At 39.5% G+C, this 24,801-nt stretch overlaps 1 protein-coding gene across 10 annotated transcripts in view; it reads left to right on the top strand.

Annotated features, from left to right (window-relative positions):
• HIVEP2 (human immunodeficiency virus type I enhancer binding protein 2) overlaps positions 1-24,801 on the top strand; it is a 189,608-nt gene that overhangs the window by 15,235 nt on the left and 149,572 nt on the right. For 2 of the 10 annotated variants that reach the window (XM_025191465.1, XM_025191456.1), the window contains exon 2: positions 6,461-6,614. The exons of the other annotated variants lie outside the window; for them this stretch is intronic. The gene's annotated coding sequence lies outside the window, so the exon portion shown is untranslated. The remainder of the gene's footprint in view (positions 1-6,460; positions 6,615-24,801) is intronic. 10 annotated transcript variants of the gene reach the window in all.

The following is a 24,801-nucleotide window of genomic DNA, read 5'->3' as shown; positions in this document are numbered from 1 at the left end:
ACCTTCCCAACAGTCTGCCATAAGCCTGGGTTAAGCATAATAGAAACCTGGCAATAGTGAATAGAAAGAACTAGGTGCAGCTAATAACTGGGCATCCATCTGTACCATAGGGTTATTGGATGAAAGAGGTAAGGGGAAATACTTTCTTTGTAATAATCACAACAAAAGAAACAGAAACTAAACACAACTGGCAAAAACTCATGAGTCATGACAGGAATTTAAAAGATATAATCTTGGGCTGAAAGGGTTGGTTAATAGGATGAATTATTCGACAAGGATCCAGACCTGTAGATTGCTGCTGAGCGTTGGGAGCATTTTGCTTTTGACTTGTGCCTTATTTCACACCCTGAGGTATGCATACAATGCACCATAATTGCATACTTTGTTGTTTTCTAATATATGTGTGATAATGTTTTGGGCTCATGAATTCCCACTAGTCTGCAGATGGTCTCCTAATTTTATAGGGCTTGGTGGTCATGTGACTTGTACATGGTACAGTGGTGAAAAGAAACACAAAAGTACTAGAAGCCATTTCACAAACCCAAGCATTGTAATCCAATGGGCAAACTCACTGGCTAAGAAAGCAGACTAAAGTTTTTAACACACATCTAGTCCAAGACCCTTTTGGCAAGGTACAGTTTGAAGTAAATACAAAACAGTAACCAGTCACAGCTTCACTAGTTAGAAAGGAAGAAGAGACACCCTGCCTCTTTAGTTGCTCTTACTAACCACAATGGGTGAACCCTATGGTACTTCTCTGATCCTGGGTCTTTCCTGTCTGCTCTACTGCCTAAGAGGCAGGAAGCCTCATACAAGATGTTGCTGTAAGGCATTTACCATTGAGCAAGCATGTGGCCTGCAATTGCAATGCTTAGTTTAAAGGGGCCAAAGGGCTGTAACAAGCATCGTGGGATGCACAGGCTCCATAACCCACTATTGCAGTTCAGGTACCCCACAAAGCATATACCAGAACACTGTCACGACACAGCAGTTTCACAGAAGATCAGAAAACAAAATGAGTAGAGGGCAGGGACTCTGGAAGTAACTGAGGAGCTGGGGAAATCCAGTTTACTGTGTCTGGAACATTAGAAAAAAAACATTCCTTCCTATAGAAAAGACATAGCTGGTGACTGCTGCTGCAGGAAGCAGTAACAGGCTACTTAAAGCCATCGGAACCTTAGTGGTACATTATAAAAATGTGTCAGTGGAGTTTCAAGAACAGAAGTGTCATTTGAAGATGTTGTGCCAGTTTGGGTTTCAGCAAGGCCTGACATGGGACTTGTAAATTCTCACCAAAAACTTAAACCTACTCTGCCCCCTTACTACCATTATTGGTACACTACTCCACAATTTTGAATGCTGCTCTTGTCAGCTTTTGGCTCTCTTACAAGGCTGTTTCATAGCCACAACCCCTGTGGTTTTCTGCTTTGAACAGATGGCTTATTGCGTAGAAAGGTATTTTACCTCAGTTTCACTACATTTATTTATTTATTTATGTTACATTCTGCATTTTTTTAAAGAGGGAGTCAGGTTTATGGCGTGAGTGCATCGTTGGGAATCATTGTTAGCCTGTTCAATTATCTTTTTATTTCAAGACATACTTCACTATGAACCCTTTCCCCCACCCCCTAATTGCTCTCGTTGCTTTTCTGGAGCATTTTTGGAGATGTTTTACTCTCTTCCGAATTTTAATTAGTTCAGAATGTTTAAAGAGAAAGAGATGGAGTGTCCTGAAACAGACTATAACAGAACGGAACACAAAAAAATCTTTCTAAACAAGAACATTACTCTGTGAAGTACAAACTCACTTTAAACTCAGTATATGGGCCTTCTGTATCTAATCTTTGTTTCTTTAATTGATATCGTCTGGTCTGTTTGAGTGAAAATGCTATTCCCATAAGAAAAATATTTATTCTAAATATTATTGTTGCCTAGGTTCTTCTTAAATTCATGAGATACAGCAACTATGAAGTTGATTTAATATTTTTAACAGTTCTATAGTGTTTTCTCAGTGTTGCCATGAAAACAATTTCAGTAAATACTATAGTGATTGCATTTGGTAGCTTGAAATTAGATTACATATTGTTGAAAATGGCAGATTTTTGCTTATAATTTTTGGAACTTCTCTGTTGTGATGAGAAATTAAAAATAAAATGAAAGTATTCAACTGAAACCCCCTCAACAGCAACTGATGTCATTCCTGTCTCAGTTTAAACCAGAGCTTACTTCTGCCTTCGTTCTCCAATTAGTCCCCTTGCTATATAGCTTTATTATGCCCATTATTTTATGTTTGCCATGCTGATATTAGTAATAAAAGATATTTACTAAAGTGCCTTAGAGTTCTGATTGCCCTTTCCTGGTACTGTCTCTCTTAAAATTTGTAGAAATATACATACACACACACATGAATATATGGATATATATGCACTATAAGACATACTGGGGAGGAACAGAACAATTGCTTACACCATAGATATCCGTCACTGGACACCACTGCTTAGGACACCTGGGTGTGGTAGACAAGAAGATGTCTTCTGAGTCATACCTCACTGATTCCTGAGAGCCCTATTCAACTCTCCCTGAAATCAGATGTTTCCTTGGTATTTGGGTTGGATCTTATAAAAGGAACTTCAACTTTTAAGTTATTCCTGCTATGTCCTGCAGTCTGCAGGCAGAGCACCAGGTTAATTTCAGAATCAGGCAGACCACATCCCATTTCTATTGAACAAAGCCTTTTATGCCCTTATTCAGCACCCTGTCCTTGTATAGTAAGGCATATGTTTGAGTAGGCGTGTCTACATGTGCTTTTAAACATGCCTAAACTTAATGCACATTAAGGTGATTTAGATGCGCGTCTGCGTGTGTGTCCTAAGGCACATTAATGTGGTGTGCGGCCTGACTTGGGACTAAAGTTAGTCCCAAGTCAGTTGATATATACAGTGTTAATGTGCCTTAGCATATCTACATGTGCATTAAGACACTTTAGCTATTCACGCCTAAATTTGATACCTGTTTTGCAGGTATCAAATTTAGGTGCAAATAGCCTAAAATCACCATTTTTAAGGCATATTAAGGGTGCACCCTTAATGCACCTTAAAAATGGCTAACACACCTTAAATTGGCACGTGTAGATGCGCTCAGTGATTTACCGCATTTGGGGCTTTAGTACTAGTAAATACTTGGTTACAGGCCTGCCTATTCCACTCCACAGATGTGTATGTTAGGGAAAAAGCATCCTATATCCTCATCTCCCATTTTAGGATAGAATATTTCCTGAACATTTTTATCTATGACCTTGTTTTAAAAGAAAAAATGAACAAAAAAAAGTGGAAAAGTAGCACGTTGCTTCATGGCTGTGGGGTATAAGAATTCACAGCATGATGCAATCTTTAGGTTTCCTATGGGTGAGGCACTCAAGCAATACACTATAAAGCAGGTGTACTCCTCCCATCTCCTTAGAGAAGTATGTACCTGAAGCTGTTTCCCAGCATATTTATTTTGAAGATATGCAATTACCTGCTGTCATGTGTTCAACAGTTTGGGAAGTGAACCAACTACTCCCCTGTTATCTTTATTTACCAAACTGTTCTCACAAAAATGGCACCAGGGTACTTTTAATTCTCTGTTTACAAGATTAGTGGAACTAATTCCTTTAATGATGTGGTAGTTCAACTGAAAAGCTCAAGATAGTGTCTTTCTATTTGTAGTGTCTCAAATTTTCTTTTAAAAAGGTCTTAAATATTTACATAAACTTACAAATAATTTAAAGGCACTTGTGATTCATAGTAGTAGTTCTCTTCATGGGTTCTCAAAGGTCAAAGTACATGTAAGTTCATAATCATTTGTAAGAACGTCGAATATTTTGCAGGTGACCTTAAACTATTTAAAATGCAAACACATTTTTTAGTGGTCTTCCACATATAGTTGTATAGTATTTTTGCCATCGGTGGAGTGTGTCCTTTTAGAATGGAAATACCCATACCAATAATTATTAGAACTGACCGTTAGATCTTATTACCATTTACATTTATCCATTGGTATTTGCTTAAAATCTTAAACTTTAGTGGAATTAAAAGCCAATGGAACGCTGACATTTTTAAAGTATAATGATATACACTGCAAGGAACAGAGACCATTTTCTTATGCCATGCTAAAGATGGTTTAATACAGTTTTTTAAATAACACAGAGCAGTAAGATATAATTACCCAAAGATTAACTTTCTGGATGTGGTAGTTGTATAAAAACACTGCTTTTTGTTTTTGTGCTCTGTTGTTCTTAAAAAATATGTATCACTGAAACAGTGATTTTTCATATTTACATCTGTCTGGTACTGCTATTTCTAATATTCTGGTGGTCTGTGGACTCCTGGGGGTCCACAGATTATGTCTAAGGGGTCCACAAAAGATGATTATGCTCAATCAAAACTATGTGAATACAATATTTATAATTCAAAGGGGTCTGCACTTCCATTAAAATATTTTTAGGGGTCCACAAATGAAAAAAGGTTGAAAAACACTGCTCTAGGACTATAATCTTAATGCAATCAGAAGTACAGTATAACTCTGTATACCTCTGCCCTTGTTACATACCAGGCTTAACATAGGAAGGCAGGTTTTCACCCTGCTTCAGTGCAGTATATTAATTTCAAGAAAGCTGATGAATAGTATTTATGTTGCTTAGGATGTTATGTTCAGTGGAAATACTCTCAGGCTTACTTGAATGTTCTGATCACTTTTACAGTTGACTGTTACCCAAGTAAGCTCTAGTTTAAATTGACACAGGGGTGAGATCAGAATCTCCTTTGAAAACCATATAATGGAAACTACTGCTGAGTATAAAAAATCTGTGAATTTGCTTCTTAAAACGAAGTTATTTCTTGTGATAGGTTCTAAAACCATAGCCCTTGAGACTGATGTCTCCTTTTCAGTCAGAGAATACATGTACGTGGATAATAGCACAAGCTTTACCATGTGACCCAGCTAGTGCATCTGAGAGCTGTTCTGGCTTTGAATAATTTCCCTTCAGCAGAGGGTCTAAAATTACAAAATCACCTAGTACTTTGGTAGCTAAGTGTGTAATTGACTAAATATATAGGATGTGCTTAGTTAAGAAGTTGACTATGAAAACATTATTGGGTGCTATTTTAATAAAATAAACACCTGGATATGTAACTCATTGATCAGTGCATATTCAAAATAACCTTTTGTTCCCAGCAGACTGAGAGTACGAAATGTGACAGCCCCAAAGTACACTCTTGTCTCTTTAATGTAAACTGTAACAGGTCATACTTCTGGTTATGGAAACCACTATTTCTGCTCCCCGCATTCTGGCCATGAGGTGGTCATCAGAAACACACATCAAAAGTATTACCTTTCCCTACAATGATCTGATATCACATGGTGGAAAAGGTCATGTTCAAACATCAAAGAGCCTCCCATTTAACCAGAGGCACATTAAATACATTGACCATTGTTTGAAGGTCAACATTCACTATTTGGGAGCATTGGTACCATGCATTTCTCCTGTTCAATGTGTTTAGGGGAGAAGCTATGGAATCTCAAGTACCTTTGTGTGGTAGTGGTTGGAACATGCTGACTTTTTAATGGCGACTGTATTTATAGTTTTATTTTGAAATGTTCATTTGGATCTTAAGTTGTTTCATAAAGGAGATGGCTGAAGAAGATGGGAAGCATCTATTCACTTTTGTTTTGTTGGGTTGTCAGTAGTATTCATCAGGGGACTTCCATAGTAACTATAAGCTTACACTAAACATTTGCATGTGAGAATGGATTTCTCTGTGCATTCAAAAATATGTACGGCTTCATCTTACGTAGCTATATAAGCATAGGAAATAGGTAAGAGCTTGGTGTGCAAGAGGTAAACGCTTGGTGTAATTTTGCATTGCAATGATGCTCTCTACTCAAGCTCCGTAGAAAAAAATAGCAGCAACTCAGATCTTGAGCAAATACAGTTTCTAGGCACACAGTGTACTTTGCAACCAAGCTTGGTAACATGTGAATGAACTATTTTGCTGTGCAAGTTTAGAGAATGCTTTTAGCAGTAAAAGCCACTGCTGGTTTCTCCTCAAAATCCTCCCTCCTTGCAGTGCATTGGAAATGACTGAACTTTGGCCTTCAATCTGCTGACACCCTGAGGGAGTGTAAATGTAATGACGTCTTTGCTTGTTTCAGCTGCACAACAGGAAACGCTCATGGCCTCCCCTTCTTCCTGCTTTGAGAAAGTAGTGCTCTTTTTTTCCTTCCCTGCAGTAGAGCCGGCTGAGACCTAGTTTCAGGTCTGCACTCTGCAGTGTGCAAGTGCTAGCACACTGCCCTGATTGATGTTTCCATCTAGGAGAGCCAGCCAATCAGCTGGTTATTACTGTGCTTTAGTGATGATGCGAGAAATATGATAATTTCTCTCTCTCTCTCTCTCTCTCTCTCTGTCTTTTTTCGGAAGAAGTGACTGAGAGAAGCATACAGTTATATTGCAGTGGCTCACTTTACAGAGCATGTCAGTGGATACAACTCAGCTGAAAAGACCAGGATGGTCGAGTGATAATGTGCCTTGGGGAGACTGCATCACTTGCATAATATAGAGGACAGACTGGCAGGTGGGCATAAAACGTTCAAAGGATCCTGAAATATGGTTCAAATGGTGCTGAATAATGCTGAATATAAAGGGCCTGAATAGATTTCTCTCACTTGATGGAATACAGAATCTTGCCTTTCACAACATACTGATAGGAAATCTCTTATTTAACCCTTTCTAGCTGCTGCCTTTCTACTTTGGCCCAGAAGCACAGAAACAAATAAGAATGGATTTTGTTTTAGCCAAGTCAGGCAAAACATGAGAGTAAAGCAGAGTGCTTACAAGTGAAATGGATCAGTTTAGTGTTCAACCCATATGTATTTTTAACAATAGTAGGCAAAAACATCACTTTTTAAAAGCAAAAGACAAACACTATAATGAATGTGTATGTTGTGGTATGCTAGGAGGCATGGGGGGTATTTTAAATTTGTAAGATTCAGTCAACTCTGAATGGAAATGGTTATGGCACAGTTGATTTAAAAAAATGATTATAAAAATCCTGTTCTCAGGGCATCATTGTCTGGGCTTTGCAATAGTACTACAGTCTTTACCTCAGGAGATTTTTCCAACCAACTGATGTAAGAAAGGAAACAAAAGGATATATGAATACACTTAGAATAGGATCAATTGATTTTAAATTAAATCTTTCTAGAATAGTTTTTTCTTGACACAATTATTCTTTGTTTATTCCATTTTTTTTTCAAAGCCATGCCCAAGCTCGAATGGACCTTTTCTTGTGTGAAACAAGAAATATTCACAAATAAAGTTAGGAGAGATATATGAAGAGAAATAATGGGGTAAGAGTAATAATGATTTAGAAGATTACCAGTCAGACCTCCTGAGTTCTCTTTCAAACACCATCTCTTTTGGGCCTGGCACGTTTAAGCCTCTGTGTTTCAGTGTATAGATACAATAGTAGTGAACTATTAATATCAGGATGCATTAATTTATTTCTATGACACATTTTGCATCTTTGGATGAAAGGTACATGAGTACAAATACTATCACTCATAGTTTATATTCAAATATTGGAATAAATGGCTACAGTCTGTTTGTAACTTAACCTGCTATATGTCAGTATTACATGTGATGGTTGGTAGTGAATATAGTATCTATATGAGGGGCATTAGTTAGGAAGAGTGGATAATGTTAAAAATTCATCAGTATTGTGTAAATTGATACAGAGTTTTCAGTAAACGGTACCAACATTGATACTCTTAGCAAAAAGATCAGAAGTTGGTCATGGACTGAGACTGAAGTATTTTTTGATGCTTAGAGAACACTCCAACCCACGGCTGAAATACATTGATAGGGTAGTATAGTGAAACTTACAGTTTTGCTGCGTGCTGTGTTTTTGTTTATTTGGATAAATACAGGATTTTTCCAGCTCTTTCAATATATACTTCAAGAGCAGCCAACTTCACTCAAGAAGGGTTTTTTTTGTTTTTTATAAAGAAATGTCAGTCTTTATTATGGATTTCATGCATTTTCAATGATCGGCACTCTCTGTTGAGTTAGTTTTCTAGCTGTGTGTTTTTTTCCCTTATTATGTTAAAAGAGTAGACTGAAAATATAAGTAACACGTTAAAATACTTATAAGGGTATGAAAATTTCCCCAGGGGACAGAGACCCTTCACTGGGCTTTTTTTGTATTTGAAGGATTATTTAGGTCCAAGTCATCTGTTTCCTTTGATATATTTTGTGAGACTTTTTGGTTTCTTGCTTTATGGTTCTAATTAATATCAATAACTAATATAAATTCTGGAACTCCTTCATCTAAAATGTACAAACAGAATATTGGTATAGATCTGTGAGCACAGTATTGGATTCTTGAGTTTTTTGGTTCAGTGTCAATGAAATGGCCAATTTTCTCATGTGATAATGTATAGTGAATTAATTGTCATGGTAATTGAGGTCCCTTTCTCTTGTGAAATGGAGCTGCTTGTTGCCAGTAAATGAGGCCTGTAAAGCCTAAATGATAGTATTGACTTGTGCTTGTTTTAACCCACATCCAGTGGTGGCAAAGGAATGGTTAGTTCTTTTTGGGAACTGTCACTTGGCTCTTGCACCAACTCTGGTTTGGGGAAGATGCTCAGCTTCTCACTGGGCTTGTCTACACATGCAATTAGTGTGCTTGAATAAACTCCGGCATAATTTGCATTGGAGTTTATTGCTCCCAGGTGTGCCATTTGTACAGGTGCCCAGGACTGCAGCATGTTGAGCTGGGGTGGAGCAGCCCTGGCTGGCAGGCGGCTCTGGAGGTTCAGCCTGTAAATAACTCCGCCATAGGATAGTACTTGTGTCTGGCAATACTATCCTACAGTGGAGTTCATTAGTTTACTTTGTCCTAATAGCACTGCACATGTAGACAGTGATATTTTATTGCAGAGCTAATGAGACGACTCCGCAGTAAACATATCCATAGCCCGCTGTTTCCTTGGCTCTCCCTCTTCAGGTGTGACCTTGTCTATACTCTGATGTGACTCTGTCACAACTCACTGCATCCCGTTGACTCTGTTTGTGGCTTAATGAGTTGGATGTGATTGGGTGTTCTTCAGATGCCCAGTTTTTGGGATTGTGGTGCTGCTCTGTGGGTATAGAGCAAAGCCAGGCCAAATAGCTGCTGCTGGGCTATTTGCCTACGAAGGGGCACAGACATAATGCTGGCCATTGTTTGAGGTAGGGTTGAAGAAAGAGAGGTTGGCCTGATTTCTGGTGCAGTTTTTACCACTGTTAGTGGGTGCTGAGCAAGTAAGTCTAGGGCAGTATAAGGCTGTTAGAAAATAAAATAATCACTATGGGTGAATCTACATGTGTGTTTTACTGCTGAGTTAACTAATTAGTTCCGTAGTAAAGTGTCACTGTCCACATGTGCGTCAGTATCAGGACATTGTGGACAGTACTATCTTATGGCAGAGTTATTTACTGTGCTGAAACGCCTATGTGGACAGTGACTGGGAGAGCAGCACTTTGAGCCAGGGTGGGGTAGCCCTGGGCTGGCAGCAGACTTAGGGGGTCAGCCATGCAGCTGTGCAGCTTTGGTACTCTCAGGCCCAAGCCAGCCCCTCTGCCACCAGCACTGCCACCTGGACCCCAAGGTGAACCCCCCGAGCCTGCTGCCAGCCCAGGGCTGCTCCACCCCATCTCGAAGTGCTGTTGTCCCAAGCGCACATGTAGATGCTTCACTTGGGAGCAGCGTACTCCGGCAAAAACTGCTCCAGAGTTTATTGTGTCACCTTTATTGCACATGTAGATGCACCCTACAAGGACCATTTGTACATGTGTAGAGTGGCCAATGCTGTTTACTAATAAATTCTTTCTTTTATCATCAAAATTAAGCCTGAGTTTATCTTAAGGGTTTCATATACTTGGTGATGGCTTTCTGAAGAGAGGGAGATTTTGTCTTATGAATATAAGGTAATGGGATAGAAATCCATTTTCTTGATTTCTATATATTTTTTGCAAACATCAATGTAGACTGCATTATATTCAAAGCTAAATATCCACAAAATATTTTTAAAATTAACCCTATTTCTTTGTACATCCTATTGCTGTAAAGCTTGAAGTATTTACCACCAATTAAATGTTACTGTTTTTGCAAGTTTAAAGAAAATTGGGAAATTTAATTTTCACTAATTATTTAGCTACATGAGAGGCTCTGCATGAAAATTACTAGGCGTAAATTAAGTTTAAATTAGAAGAGAAATGCATTAATTTTTTCTTATTTCATCTGCTATTTGTGTTTCATTACTAGTCCATCTGTAAAAAAGAATTCTCTTAGCAGTGTAGCAAGTTTTCAGAAAAATTAAATGAATTTGCAGCTAGGCTGATAGCCTAAAATTAAAACTTTTGCTTGAAATGGATTAAGATGGAAAAGTTTTAATAATAGCTCTCTTATTATTACAAGGCTTACTTTCCCTTCCATCCCGTGATATTAGCAGGCATGGTTATGATTTCACTTAGTGGCAACATTGTGGAAGGCAATGGGTAAACTCCTTCCTTGTGCTGAATTGCTGAAAAAGTGGTTGCAAGAAGGAACAGCAAGCCTTTTCCTTCTGGGCACATCTACACATGAGTATTTGCTGCACAGTAACCAAAATTACTGTGAAGTACGGGCACATGTTTACATGTGCATGCCTGTACTGTGCAGTAAATATGGCGACTTAGGCTGCCTAGAGCATAAATTTGATACCAGTTATCAAATTTACCCTCGATCAAATTTACGCCCAATTAGCTACTGCACGGTAATACATATGTAGACACCTTACTGAGCAGTAACTCTGTGTGTATGGACTGATTTGGGATTAACTTTAATCCCAAATCAGTCCACACACAACGTTAATATGCTTTAACTCCTGCATGCGTAGACACTGGCCTATTCTCGCTTACTGCTCGGTAAATTTAAGCAGGTGTAAATGCACATGTAGACATGCCCACTGTATCAGAAGAGGGTATGATCTGAGAACAGACCTCAGGAGAGGGCCACATAAGGAAACACCACCTTTCTAAAGGTTTGTGTCCTGATTCTCAGCCAACTAACTCATGTGGACTTAATTTGCCTTTAGGCAAAACTTAAGTTCTATTAAAGTGTAACCTAAGTGGGACATATGCCTTGTTCTGGTCCTTTTTCCCAGTATGAATTTTACCTGTGGTATACTTATTGACCAGTGCTTGACAGGGAACTCAGCTGAGCCACACCACACAGCAACCTGTCCTCAGGAAACCTGCTGTAATAATGGGTAGATTTCTTTCGGTGAGGGCGAGAAGGTAATCTTTGATCCCTTTCCTATATTGCCTATTACAGAAGTTAGTACTATGTTAGGTTATAGCAAGAAAGCGTGTAGGCTATTCTGTTATACATATGCCTAGCTTGTTACAGAGCTACAACTGAATCTATGGTGGTGACCATGTATATGTTTGAGTGGGTGTGCAAGAACCAAGCACTTCTGAACTTCAGAATCTTTCATAGTTTCATAGTTATTAGGGTTGGAAGGGACCTATTAGATCATTGAGTCTGACCCCCTGCCCTGGGCATGAAAGAGTGCTGGGGTCAGATGACCCCAGCCAGGTGTCTGTCCAATCTCCTTTTGAATATTTCCAAGGAAGGGGAAATCTCCATGCAAACGTAGACTCAGCCACTTTTCTTTACTGTGATAAAGTCAGGACTCTGGATCTAAACTTTTGAAACCTCTGGAGATTTTTGGAGCTGAACTTTATTAAGTATGCACAAGCCTTCTGAAAGACTTGATTCATCTTCATAAGCCCTTGTTACTTGAGCAGTTGCTTCTCACTGTATAGTGCCTAACAGTAAATTAAAACCTTTTCCGTTGCGGTTGTGGCATTGAGTTTACTTTGCAGCAAGCCCATTTTGCTAGCAAATTGCAATGTGGTGGCTGGTTGTGTTAGCAAAAATGGAAATTTTTCACTTCCGCTCATGTTGCTCATGTAGGTTTGAAACAATACCATAATATCTGTACAGTATCTTTTTTTTTTTTACCTGATTTGGGCTATATAAATTATAGTGGAGAATAACTCTCCTATGGAAAGGTTTTCACTGTTTTGCCTAAAAGACTCTGGTAACATGAAAGTCTTAATCCAAGTTAGCATTTGTCATTTGAATACTGGGCATTAAGACTAAAAGTGGCAATGTAATATAGATAAAATAATATATATTAGTCTTTTCAAGCATGTGTTACTGGCTGCAAAATGAGATCACACAAGCTGTACCATATTCAATCTGTGTGCCATATTTGATGTGATTCTTCTTTTGGTATAGCAGGGTGTCTGGTGGTTAGAGCCCTAGCTAGGGACTTGGGGAACTCAGGTTCTGTTCCACGGGTAGGCAATGTTTTTTGGCTGGAGTGCCAAAAAAGCCGCAATGTCTATCTTGGAAGGTGCCAGTGTGCTGACATGCTGGAGCTCGGAGCAGCTGTTTCCAGCCTCCCAACTGCAGCCAGCCCACGGAGCCCGGTCTGCTTGCAGCGGGGCTTGCAGCCTCTCAGCCGCCTGCTGGGAGCAGCCTAGGCTCTGTGGCTGGCAGCAGCTGCTCAAGAGCCTGGGCTGGTGGTAGTGTGCTGAGCAAAATGGTCTTGCATGCCATGCTTGGCACACGTGCCGGGTGTTGCTGACCCCTGTTCTGCCAAAGATATTCTTTGTGACTCTGGACAAGCCATTTGAGGCAAAATCAGTGGAGATAGGCTCCTAACTTACATTAATTTCCATAGGAGTTGGGTGCCTAAATGCTTTTGTGGTTTATGTCTTGATCCCTCTACATCACAGGCTTTCCTATATAAATAGTATAATAGCACTTCGTTCACTCACAGAAGTGTCATGAGGATGATCATGATACCCTCCTGTTGATTTAAACGAGGACTCCTGTTGAAGTCATTAAGTGTTTTACATTATAATTGATATCAGGATTTGGACATTTAGCTTTTTTTTTCTTTACATAAATACCTGTTATTCCCAAAGTGACCAGTCTCTGTGCTCAAAAGGTGAACTTCTTAAAAGAGTAGAATGCAATGAAAGAACATACAAGCATGGAAAAGGTAGGTTTCTCTTTCTTTGACTGGACTCAGTTTTGTTACATTATCCTTATATGTTGAATAGTAAGACAACCTGAAGTTAGGTAGGACACGACACCAACTTTCAGATATTGTTGAAAATGTCAGACCAAAAAGTGCATGTGTTATTTAAACATAAGTGTTTGGTTTAGGTTCTTCTCTGTTGAAAATATTCTTAGCTTTTAGGGAACTCCTTATACTGTGTACTCCAGACTGGGAGCTCCTTATACCGGGGGACTCTTCGGTATTAAATAAAATGTTCTGGAATTTGAAGTATAGAAAAATAACAACAGGAAAAAAAAAACCCAACAAAAAACCCAAAAGGTTTCTGTTTTGTTACTAGTATATATCCTTAGCACTATGAATGAATGTCATGTGAGGCAATACATTGGAACTGAATAGTTGTCCTTTCAAGGTGGAGTTATTGAACCAATGGTGACAAATTCCCACCTGCAAAATCTCATATGAGGGAGGAAACTAAGATTCCACATCAGCTGGAAATGTGAGCTAGAAGACTTTGTATCGGAGTGAACTACAGATTGAGTGGCAGCACTGGAGAGGATGTGTGTGGGCACAACTCTGTGTATCAGCCTTCTTGACAGGGTTAGTAAACCTACTGAAACTACCAGAACAACAAATCATTGCTTTTGAGGGCATTTATTCATAGATTCATAGATTGTTAATGGCTGGAAGGGAAGATCATTGGGTCCAGTCCCCCCCTGCACTAGGCAGGAAAAGACAACTGGGGTCAAGTGACTCCAGCGAGGTGACTGTCCAGTCACCTTTTGAAGATTTCCAGGGTAGGTGACTGCACCACCACTGGAGGGAGTTTATTCCACAGTCTGGACACCCTGACTGTGAAGAAGTTTTTCCTGGAATTGAGCCTGAAGTGGCCTTCCAGCAGTTTATATCCATTGGTCCTGGTCTTCCCCAGGGGTGCCCTGGTGAACAGCTATTCACTGAGTTCTTGATGTACTCCCTTGATGTAGCAGTAAGCCACTACCAAGTCTCTTCTTGGCCTTCTCTTCTGAAGGCTGAAGAGGGCCAAGTCCCTCAGCCTCTCCTCATATGGCTTGTCTTGCAAGTCCCTGATCATACAGTTGGCCCTTCTCTGGACTGTCTCAAGTTTTTCCACGTCCTTGTGGAAAATTTAGACATTTTAAAGGACAACTGATCTGAAAAATCTTACTTAAACATTGCACTTGGAGGAGTGGGGAAGATCTTCTGGAGTTTTTTAGGGCTCCAGAACTTCCTGAACCAACAGAGTGCACATGAAGATGCATTGCAGGTGCCCCTCTGGTTGAGCAGGCAGTATGGAGGATCTTTAGCTGTAGAGAATCAGCATTATGGCTAAAGTAATGTTGATTTACATCAGCTGAAGATCTGGCCTTCTCTGGGAAAGAGAAGAAGATGATTTTACTTTCCACCTGATTTAAAAAGATGTCAGGAAAGATATCTGCTCTCATGACAGAGACCAGAAAGGACATTTAGGGCACATCTACATGTGATGCTATGTCACCGTAGCAACGTGCTTCCCTGGTATAGTGCGCCACTACAGTGAAGTAGCTGCTAAAAATAACTGTGTGCTGGGTATATGGCGCAATGTGGGCTCTTACTGTGTACTTCCAAAAGTGTTGCCATAGTGACACGTGTAGATGTGCCCTCAGTCAATGAAACTACTATCATGTGACTACTTTGCGGGAAGATGTTGACAGTGCTGCAAGACGAAGGCGGGTGCGGGGAGGGAGCCCCCGTGCTGGAGGCTGGAGGAGGAGGTGGCATCAGTGGAGGGAGTCTTTACATGCCAGGCCCCGAAGGGCGAGCAGGAGGCGAAGGGGGGCCATGTTTTTTCGGCACACTCTGAAATCCATCATTCTTGACAGGCAATTAGTTAGTAAATAATAAACAAAGAATAATAACTAGAGAAAAATAAATAATATGATTTCCTAGAGAAAAATAAATAATAATAAGTGGTGAAATGCATGTCAGCACGCAGAAAATGGTGGCAGCACGCTTTTGAACTAAAACACATGGAAGGTGTTTTAGGTCAAAAGTGCAGCACTGCCATTTTCTGCACACCACAGCTGATTCTGGAGGACAAAAGTATTTTGGGCTTCGTTAGAGGAAGACAGAATTTAAAGTAGACTCATATGCTCTTAACACCTACATTTCCCCCTCCCCCACTTCCAACATCCTAACAATTTGTTTTGCAATACTCTAAGGCCATACAAACCTTTTGGCTGCATATCCAGCTTTCAAAGGAAAAGTGAAAAATAATAAGCAATCTTAATTTCGCTTCTAAGACTTCTTTCTGGTATTTCCTTTGCTTTTACTTTGGACACATGAGATGCAAATTAAATACTTAAGTTTCTGTATTTGTTGAATAGTTTAAATCAAATAAACTGTTTTCTACCTTTGCTGAGAAACATAACTGAAGACTTTTGGGATGCAGTAATGCCATCTTGGAATTGCTCAGACCAGTACTTTGGAGTATCCAACCTACATTTAGTTACTTGTGTGCAATGCTCACCATTAGAGTTTCAATCTTTTACAAACAATAAATTAAATATTGCAACTACAAGATTTACTTGTATTATAGAAGCCAAAAACACTTATTGTATATGATCAAGAAGTAGGCGTGGTTCAACAAAATAGTTAAACATGCATTTATTTGTTTCTGTTCAACAATGCCTAACTTTAAGCAGATGCTTAAGCCCCATTAGAATCAATTGGATTTATGCATGTGCTTTAAGTGTATATTTATGTGCATGGCTGAATAATGATGGACTGTTTATATGAGGCCACAATAAAGAGTTTAGGACCCCTACAGCTCTGATTTTAGGATTTTTTAGTACATTTTAATGCTTTAGAGTGATACCAACTAGCCTGACAGCACATTGGTAGGAAGTAGAACAATCTGCTTTTGCTCCTATAAATTCAACTTTATTTTTCTTCTCTATGCACAAGCAACGATCAAAACCTGCAATTTAAAAATAAATACCAATATTGTCTATACCAACATGGATAGAATACTAGAATTTTGAAATAGTTTTGCTAGCCATTCCTTCAATTTAAGATTCTGAGATTATCTTTCTTTAAACTACAAGTGTATTGGGCAAGAGGGATTTCCCCAGTGTCTTCTTTTTGTTCAAATATTCTTGGATGCCAGCTGCCAAGACTTCTTACTGCTTAAGTGAAGAAGACGGGCTAATAAAATATGGGAAGGATTCGTAAAGGGGAAAATGCCCAGTCTCAAATAAGGTGCCTATAACAATAATAATATTAAGCAAAAAGTTAACTTTAAAGCTTCTTATCAACATTTAAAAAATAATAAATTGGTTCAAAAGTTGCTTCTCTTCAATGTTTTATTCAAATTAGTATTTTGAAGTTTCATTAATATCTGCTTATATGTCTTTGCATTTGATACATAATCTTTTTGAGATAGGTACGCACAAGTATGAATAATTAGTTCTAAATGAAACAGATTTAATTCAGTGGATTATAACAATCAAAGACAAGTTTTTCTTTTTTACTGAGTATTTTACAATAAAATAATATGATAGTGCCAGTGCTTGCATCAGTAGCTGCTTACCGTTTTCCAAAGTCGGAGGGGAAATAGCTTAAGTTTGACATTCTTCTTGAGCGATGTGCCAGTGATCTACAGTTTTGTTAATTTTGGAACACATAAATCTTGTTAATTTTAACTGACTGTTGCTCCTTGGTAAACCTACAAGCAACACTAAGTGCACCTTCCACAGCAGTGGACGCCAATCATTTTGGCTGGTATGCCATGAGGTAAGGCCCACATTCTCCCCAAGTGCCATTATGATCCACTTGCCTGCTCAACCTGTTGCTCTGCTTTTTGCTCCCTGCCCTGGGCTTCTTGCCTAATCTGTTGCTCTGCTCTGTACACCCTGCCCTATCTGCCACAGAGGCTGCCCGTGCCACTTGTGGCGCTCCCTGTCCCACAACTGTGCATACCATGGGTTGGCCACCCCTGCTCCACAGAGTCAGAATGATAGTGGTGCATCAGTTCACATTTGAAAGGTTTTCTTTTGTAAGAGCTACAAGCCTTTTTTTATTTATTCATTTAAGAGAGGCCAATGTCTGCCAAACTTGATGGCTAAATTCCTAGCATTCTTCAAGAAAATGTTCTGTCATTGCCAGCCAAAGGATTTTTCAAACATTGCCTTACTTCCTCTCTGGAAAATTCATGAAGGAAGAATAGTGCAGGTGACTCCTACATCATTCTGTACAGATACAGAACACAACGATTTTCCCAAAACTGCTGGAGATTAATGTCCTTGTCTTCCATTTCCCCTGACCTCCCTCCACTGGGTGCATGATCCCAGCACACCTCTAATCGCTAGAACTCGTCCTGTAAGTTGGGATTCCCTGGTATGGAAGTGCTCCATTGCAAGTATTTGCTGTGTGGTTAGTGAAAGGACAGTGACAGCATGTTTGGACCCTACCTTTTCTTGCCACACAGATTCCTAGCACTGTGTGTGATGTGACAAGAAAGCAGAGGTAACTGACCTTCACTTCCACATATGCAGAGAGCTGTCGGGCCATGGAGGCTCCCATCCCTGCATAGATCCCAGGGACAAATTAGGGCCAGAGATGTTCACAGAGAGAATGAATGGCAGAGTCCAGAGTTTAACTTGGGGAATTTCTGGTGCCCAAACGTCCACAAGCAGACTAATAGGCAACAATGCCTACCTCAGCTTTTCATGAGAACTAAACAACAATAAGCACAGCTCTGGTTTAGATGATCGTTTGAAAGAATCCATATTTGGATGCTATCAAAGCTAGGGGAAGACAGATAGGAAAGGACCTAGTAAAAATAGTGGCTGAGTAAACATGTGCTATAGACCCCCAAATAAAAGAGGTAATTGAGATAAAATCATTCAGTCCTGGCATTTTTGTATTTAGCATAAAATATTTCAAAGGAGCCTAAGGGCACTAAGTGCCTTACTCCCAATGAATTTCAGGACCCCCCATTCATGCATAGAAACCTGGGTGCATCTACACACGTGCTTTACTGTGAAGCTGACTAATTAGCTCCACAGTAAGGCATCACTGTCTACAAGTGTGGCTGTATTAAGGTGCAATAAATTAATTAACTATGCTGTAGGATAGTACTGGCCTGGACAAGTACTATTCTATGATGGAGTTGTTTAGTGTGCTGAAATGCACATGTAAACTGTGCCCAGGGTCGTCAACAGAAGCGTGCAGACACACATACGAGTATGCAGACACATGTAACAGACACGTGCTTGCCTGCTAGCCCTCCCTGTAGCATCCTCATGCCCCAGCCAGCCCCTCCAGTGCCCAATGCCTCCACCTGGGACTTCTCCACCCTGGCTCAAACAGCTGCAGTCCCTGGCGCGTGTGAAGAGATTGTGTCTGGGAGCAGGTGACTCCAGTGCAAACTGTGCTGGAGTGTATTGCTACATGTTGATTGCACGTGTAGTTGCACTCCTTGACACCCATGATAAAATTATCAGGAGATGTATTTAGAAGAGAACCTATGTGTTTTTGTTCATTTACGTTTTCCTCTCCACTGAGTTACTTACACAGGGCTTTTATGGACTGATACCTGTATCTGTTTATATATTTTTTAAAAGATAAGTACTGGATATGACTTATTTGTAGATAAACTGATGTTTGCTGTGGTTTATTTTTGCAGCTGCACGTTAATAATATCAAGTTTTAAAGGCATCATTTTGCCTTGCCCTACCTTGGTGAGCCAGGAGTGGTGTGTAGAGGGCTGGAGATTGACATTCTGTATTTCTAAAGCAGCAGCATGCAGAGCAGGGAAGCTGGTGGCAGGCATTTAAAAAACAACTGTGGTGGAGATGCATCCAGAGTGAATTATTAATATATTAATATTTTGTTACTTAGTGGCATCTATATTCAAAACTTAGGCCAAAGATGTGAAGAACAGTGGGATGCAAGCACAGCAGGTCATAGCTGGAAGGCAGCAGTGCATGTTCTGTATCTGTGAAACCCCCCACATCTTTTTGCTTTCTCTGAATCTATTTAGTAAGGGGAAAAAAGGAAGTAGGGAGAAAGGTAATGTTCGTTCCCTAGTGCTTACTATTTGCAAATCAAGCTTTGTGAGAATACTAACATTTTGGAACTGCATTTTGGAACTGCAAGATGACACTTCCATATTAGTAATAATACATTTCACATACTACTGCAAAAATGTTTAAAGGCCCACGACAAAAATGGGCCTTTATTGCGTTAAACTCTTTGCAAACACATGGTCCCTGGCCCTTACAACTCTCAGTCTAGACAGACAAGGAAGGAAAGGAAGTATTATTACAGATGACAATCTGAGGCAGAGAGAGATTGAAGTCAGACAGGAAATCTGTGGCAGAACCCACTTCTCAAATCCTTGTCTAGAACTTTAATAAGGGGAAAAATCTTTATTTCATCCTATATTCAATTGGTAAATGCACACTTGTCACCAGACATTATTCAGCAGCATGGAGGTGATTCCAGAGGTCATGATCCAGCCCTTTCCTCTGTGCATAACTTTAAGCATTTCAGGGCCTCTATTTCAATGAGACTCTTCATGTGCTTAAAATAAATTATGTGCAAAATTATTGACTGGATTGGGACCGATATTTGCATATTTTATTCTGAAGTTTAAAGTGGCTTTCTGCTATAAAAGACATTTATATTTATTTATGAAGATGCCTGCAATAATAGAAAACATCAGTATTTTTTTAATGTTATTGACATAGCAAATTGGATTTCTTCTTTCTTTGCATTTTGGTCAACATATTCAAAGCGGTTTAAAGGAAGTTTTGGATTAAGGAGATGTGTATGCTGGGGGCAGTATCCTGTGTTTCATTTAGGTCAGGTCAGGCCATTGTTTTGTTTTTCTTATCATGAAAATCTTGTCTTTACTCATGTTCAGTTGTACACGTGAGTTTCCTTGAGGAACAAGAAATAATGGCGCAATAGCATATGCTCTCAGCTTGCCATTAGGTTTGTTACAGCAAATTCTTATACCTTATACTTGTTGGTAATGATGGTATGTATGTTTAATACTAATTGTTAATAAGTGTCAATTTCTATAACACATTTGTTCTATGGATCTCAGTTTGCTTTTTATTGATGATGAATATTATCCCTCAAACATCAGGAAACACAGGAACTGAGATATTAAGAGATGGTCAACTATCAAACTACTGGCAGAACAGGAATGGAGCCTATCTCTCTTGGCTCATGTCAGCTTTTATCCCTGACTGGTAGGTCAGCTTCTCTTAAACTGGGCCACAATCATATGTGCAGCTTAGTCTATCAAAATTAAAATCCATTATCATTATTATTATGAAATTTTAGGCATATTATGAGTTGCTGCCCCTGGAACTAGATTTTTGCCAGCATTTTGTTTTCAGACAAACTTTCCATAAAGTGACTAGCGAGGTGAAGTTGTTTAGACCTTTAATAATGCTAAAGAAAATATTTTTGTCCTCTTTAAAAGACATTTTATAGGAACATAAAGCCTCTTATGTATAGATCTTGTGTTATAGATCTGATATTAGATTTAAAATTAACCCAAATTGATCCTTATCAAACACCACTACTAGCTGATAGAAGCACATTTTAGCTTTTGAAAGGATCAGATCATTTCAGTTCTCTTCCTAGCATGGCAAGGTCTGTATTGCAAAGGCCATCAATGCTGTTAGCACTGATTCTGATCTCAGTATAGAGCCAGGGAGATTTAACTGTTGCTGACCAAGATGCAGATGTGCTTCTGTTATAGCAGGTATGAACTATTTGGGCATAACAACAGCTCAAAGCTTGCACCTGCACGGTCCACAGCCAACATACCTGTTTTGTGAATAAACAGAATTTCCAGCATTTCTCCTGCTAACGGTGAGTCACCTTGCAACCAAACCAAATGTATATGTAAATGAAAGGAAATGAGAGAAAGCGAGGGTTGTAAATTTTATTTGCTTGGATCCGTTTTGGACCCCTTTGTATTTGGTATTCCATTTCCTTCAGGACTTCCTTAGGAAAACACTTATTTTGGATTTCCTGTGAATTTTATCACTGATTCTCCAACTGACATTATCTAAATGAGTTATGGTCACAGTTTCTGTCTGGTTTATTTTCTGTCAGCCACTGTCACTCTGCTGCAAGGCTGCATGGAGCCTTTCAACTTCCATTCCATGCACAGGAGGAGTCAGAATCTCAATAGATCCTGGAAGCAGAGCAAAGGTGACATGGCTGAATGAATTAAAACAGACAGTAAATGCTCAGTGGCCAGAAGATTTTCCAGTCTCCCATAATTCTGTGTTTTGAACCTGTTGCAAAGACCACTGTAAGAGCTAGTATTATTTAAATAAGAAACTGCACAAAGTGAGATGTGATGTGTCTTCTGTCCTTCCCAGGAGACCTGCTGGGGAGGTGGGGAGAAGTAGCTCCTGGTACTGGGGCACAGGCTGATCTGACTCAGGGTGCCCTTTTAAAAATTCATATAAGCAGTAGCATAAGAAAGAAGTGATGTTTTTTAGCTGTTTGAATAGGTATAGCAGCATATATGTAAATCACACAATGAGGTTGTTCAGTCATCTGAGTTATGCCATTCTTTTATAACACAAATGAAATACCATTTCTGTTACCAGTCCCAACTTATGTTGGAGGGAGCTGGAAAGTTGATTTCTGTCAGAAAATGTTCTGTAATTTTGCTCTGCAAAATATGAATTTACCTTTCACTTACCTTGGCAGAGGCAGCTTGCCGGGGTAAACATAGTAACGCATAGTGGCTGCTTTGTGTCAGCTAATATTTATTTCTGAATATGGTTTTAAACTAATTTGGTTCTGTTTAATTGAAGTCTGTAAAGCCCATTGTGATTCTCAGCTAGGCTCTGATTAATAATCACAGCTCATCTTTTGTGCTCCCGATGACTCTCTTTCTCTGTTTTCTCTGTCGTCCCCCCCCCCACCCCATGTGTCTCACACTTATACTTGTGATCTTAAGGACTCCCCCCACGCTTTCATAGCTCTGACATACACTGTTACATTTGACAAGATGCTCCATTTAACTACATTTTGCTCTCTGCAATGAAAGTTTGATCACTGTTAATGATAGATGAGTTGGGAGTAGGAATTACTGTGAGCTATGCCTGCTTTCTGATCTTGGGCTGGACAATTGTTTTCAGAAATGTTGATCTCCAGAGCAGTTGGTACTTGAGTGACCCCAGGCCACTCAGGCACACCAGCCTCTGGTTGATCATCCTCACTACAGATAAAGTGCAAAAGCAGTAGTGTTTACTGCCTGTCACTCTTGACATATTTTATTATGATCACTGCCACTGCGAAGCTGGGGCTGGAGAAAAGAGAGAAAGGATACAACAACGTACTAAGAACAATTTGCAAATATTGTTAAGAACAGCAATACATTCGATTTTTTTTTTTGCAAGTGTGTGCTGTGTGTCATAGGCAATTATGATGTGAGTTTTATATGACTTTCAGTTCTGGGTAGTGAAGAAAGGCAGAGAAAAGAAAAGCAGTTTACCTTGGTATTTTCCATTGTAAAATGTTGAGAACCTATTCAGGACTATCCTTTTGCCAGCTTTTTCCCCCTTTCCCCCTTGCATTGTTTTGGAATATATGTCACTTCTTTCTTGCAGTTTTATACCTGGGGGATATTGCATATTTTTCTATTTCTTAAGACCCTTTTTGCATTGGGACGGATTCTTCTCCAGTGCTGCAGTGTGCACTGTAGTTTTCTGATTCAGTGTACCCTCTGTTCATCTTTTCATTATCCAGGCTTCCCTTCACCCCTCTCCACTTGTTGATGCTACTGGCACACTGAAAGGGGCTGGTGACAGATGACACTTCGAACTTGCTTCTCTCATTTATTGTTCTCCAGAGAAAGCATGTTACTTAGCATACTGAGAGGGAGGCTGTAGCCAGAAGCTTCTATGGCAATAAGAAAAGGATTAGGAAATATGTAACCTTAACAATGTTAGTAAAGATTTAAATATACAGTGAAAGCCAACATTTACAATCAGCAGTACAATAGGGGAGTACTGCAGTTATTTCTTAGACTAACTCGAGAAAAATATTTTATTACCTCACAGAAATACTATGTTTGTTTCCCTAAATATGGTCAATGAAGTTTAGGACTAGATTGTGAATCTTTTACACCAGTCCCATGTACATTCCCACTGATTTCTATGAGACTAACCATTTGCCTGCTTAGCAGTATGACTAAGGGGCTTACAAGGTGACTCTAATTACTGTCTTACTTGTCAATATGATATAATTTTGTTATTCATTACAAGCATTTCTTGGAGGGCACTTCTTTATAATTTTATTTTGTAAGCCACACTTTGAGAAATACCATCAGGGGACCTTATTATTATTACTGATGATTGTTGCTTGTCCCTATAATGGTGCCTTCACCTCTCTAGCTGCCAGCTCAAGACCTGTTACACACTCTGGTTGACCAGGCATTTCCTGCCGTGTTTTTCTGCCACCCTTTAATCTTGATAATAAATTTGGGAGGCAGCCCTCAGATTACCAGAGTACCACTTTAGATGCCTCACTGCCCCACTCATCATTGAGCCACCTCTGTCTGGTTCAATCTGTAACCATTCTGACGCTTTGCAGGGCATCTTGCCTCTGAGAAAAACTCAAATTCTCTCCCTTATTCTGTCTGTGCTGGGGCTCGGCCCTTTTCCTAGGTGTCTTGCTTGTGTCATTGCTGATTGCAATTAGCCGTCTGAAGCTTTGTATCCCTTTAGTGCTGCAGCCTATCTCTATGAAATAACAGGAGCTAGGGGTCCCTGTTATAGTCCCACAGAATTTTTTCTGGCTGGACTCATTTACATTTGGGGGAAGAAATTGGTTATTTAATTATTGGAGAGAGCATTATCAATTGAAATTGTGAGAATGTTTCAGCAAGAGGAAAATAGCTTGGTCACCAGGTAATCAGGAATCTCTTGGCTCCTGAGATAATGCCTGAGACAACACTTTGCAGAATGAAAATGCTTCAGAATTTAGGAGAGCCTTGGATGTTAAAGGACTGAGGGCATGAGGATCTGTGATTTCTGGGCCAACAGACTGAGGTTGGACTGGATGATTCAGGGATTTGGCTGGTAGCACAGTACAATATAATCTCTATGGCATAATCTGAAATCTGGCTCAGATTATTAGAGATCTACAAGCATTACAACTGAATAATTGCAGTGCCCTGTGTAAAATAATCTGCTTATTTCTGTACATTTCCTAGCAGACAGATGTTTGCATCACATAACATTTTATCTCGGTTGATCACAGTAGCACCATGTTTAGCATTCTCAGAAGAGAAGCCAAGGACCTGGCTGGTAGAACTGCTGTAAACCTTGCTAGAAATCAGAAGTAGAGATTTTTTCCAAAACTGTCCACCTTTTGCTACACCAATTCTGTTCCAGTACTTTTAACAATATTAGGAGCCATAGGGTAGAATAACCACTGGTTATTGATGAAGGTCTTTACACTCTGTGATGAGCAGGGATCCTGGTTTTCTCTGTTTAAAATTTACACATTCTCTAATAAAAATAACAAAATCTCTGATTAAAACCCCCAAATCTGAGTTTTTCCATGATTAAAAATGAAACCCTGCTATATATATAA

Source organism: Alligator sinensis, unplaced genomic scaffold (assembly GCF_000455745.1).
Source record: "Alligator sinensis unplaced genomic scaffold, ASM45574v1 scaffold576_1, whole genome shotgun sequence".
NCBI lineage: Eukaryota > Metazoa > Chordata > Crocodylia > Alligatoridae > Alligator > Alligator sinensis.
Note: the sequence above shows the minus strand (reverse complement) of the source record. Positions and strands in the feature narration are given on the sequence as shown.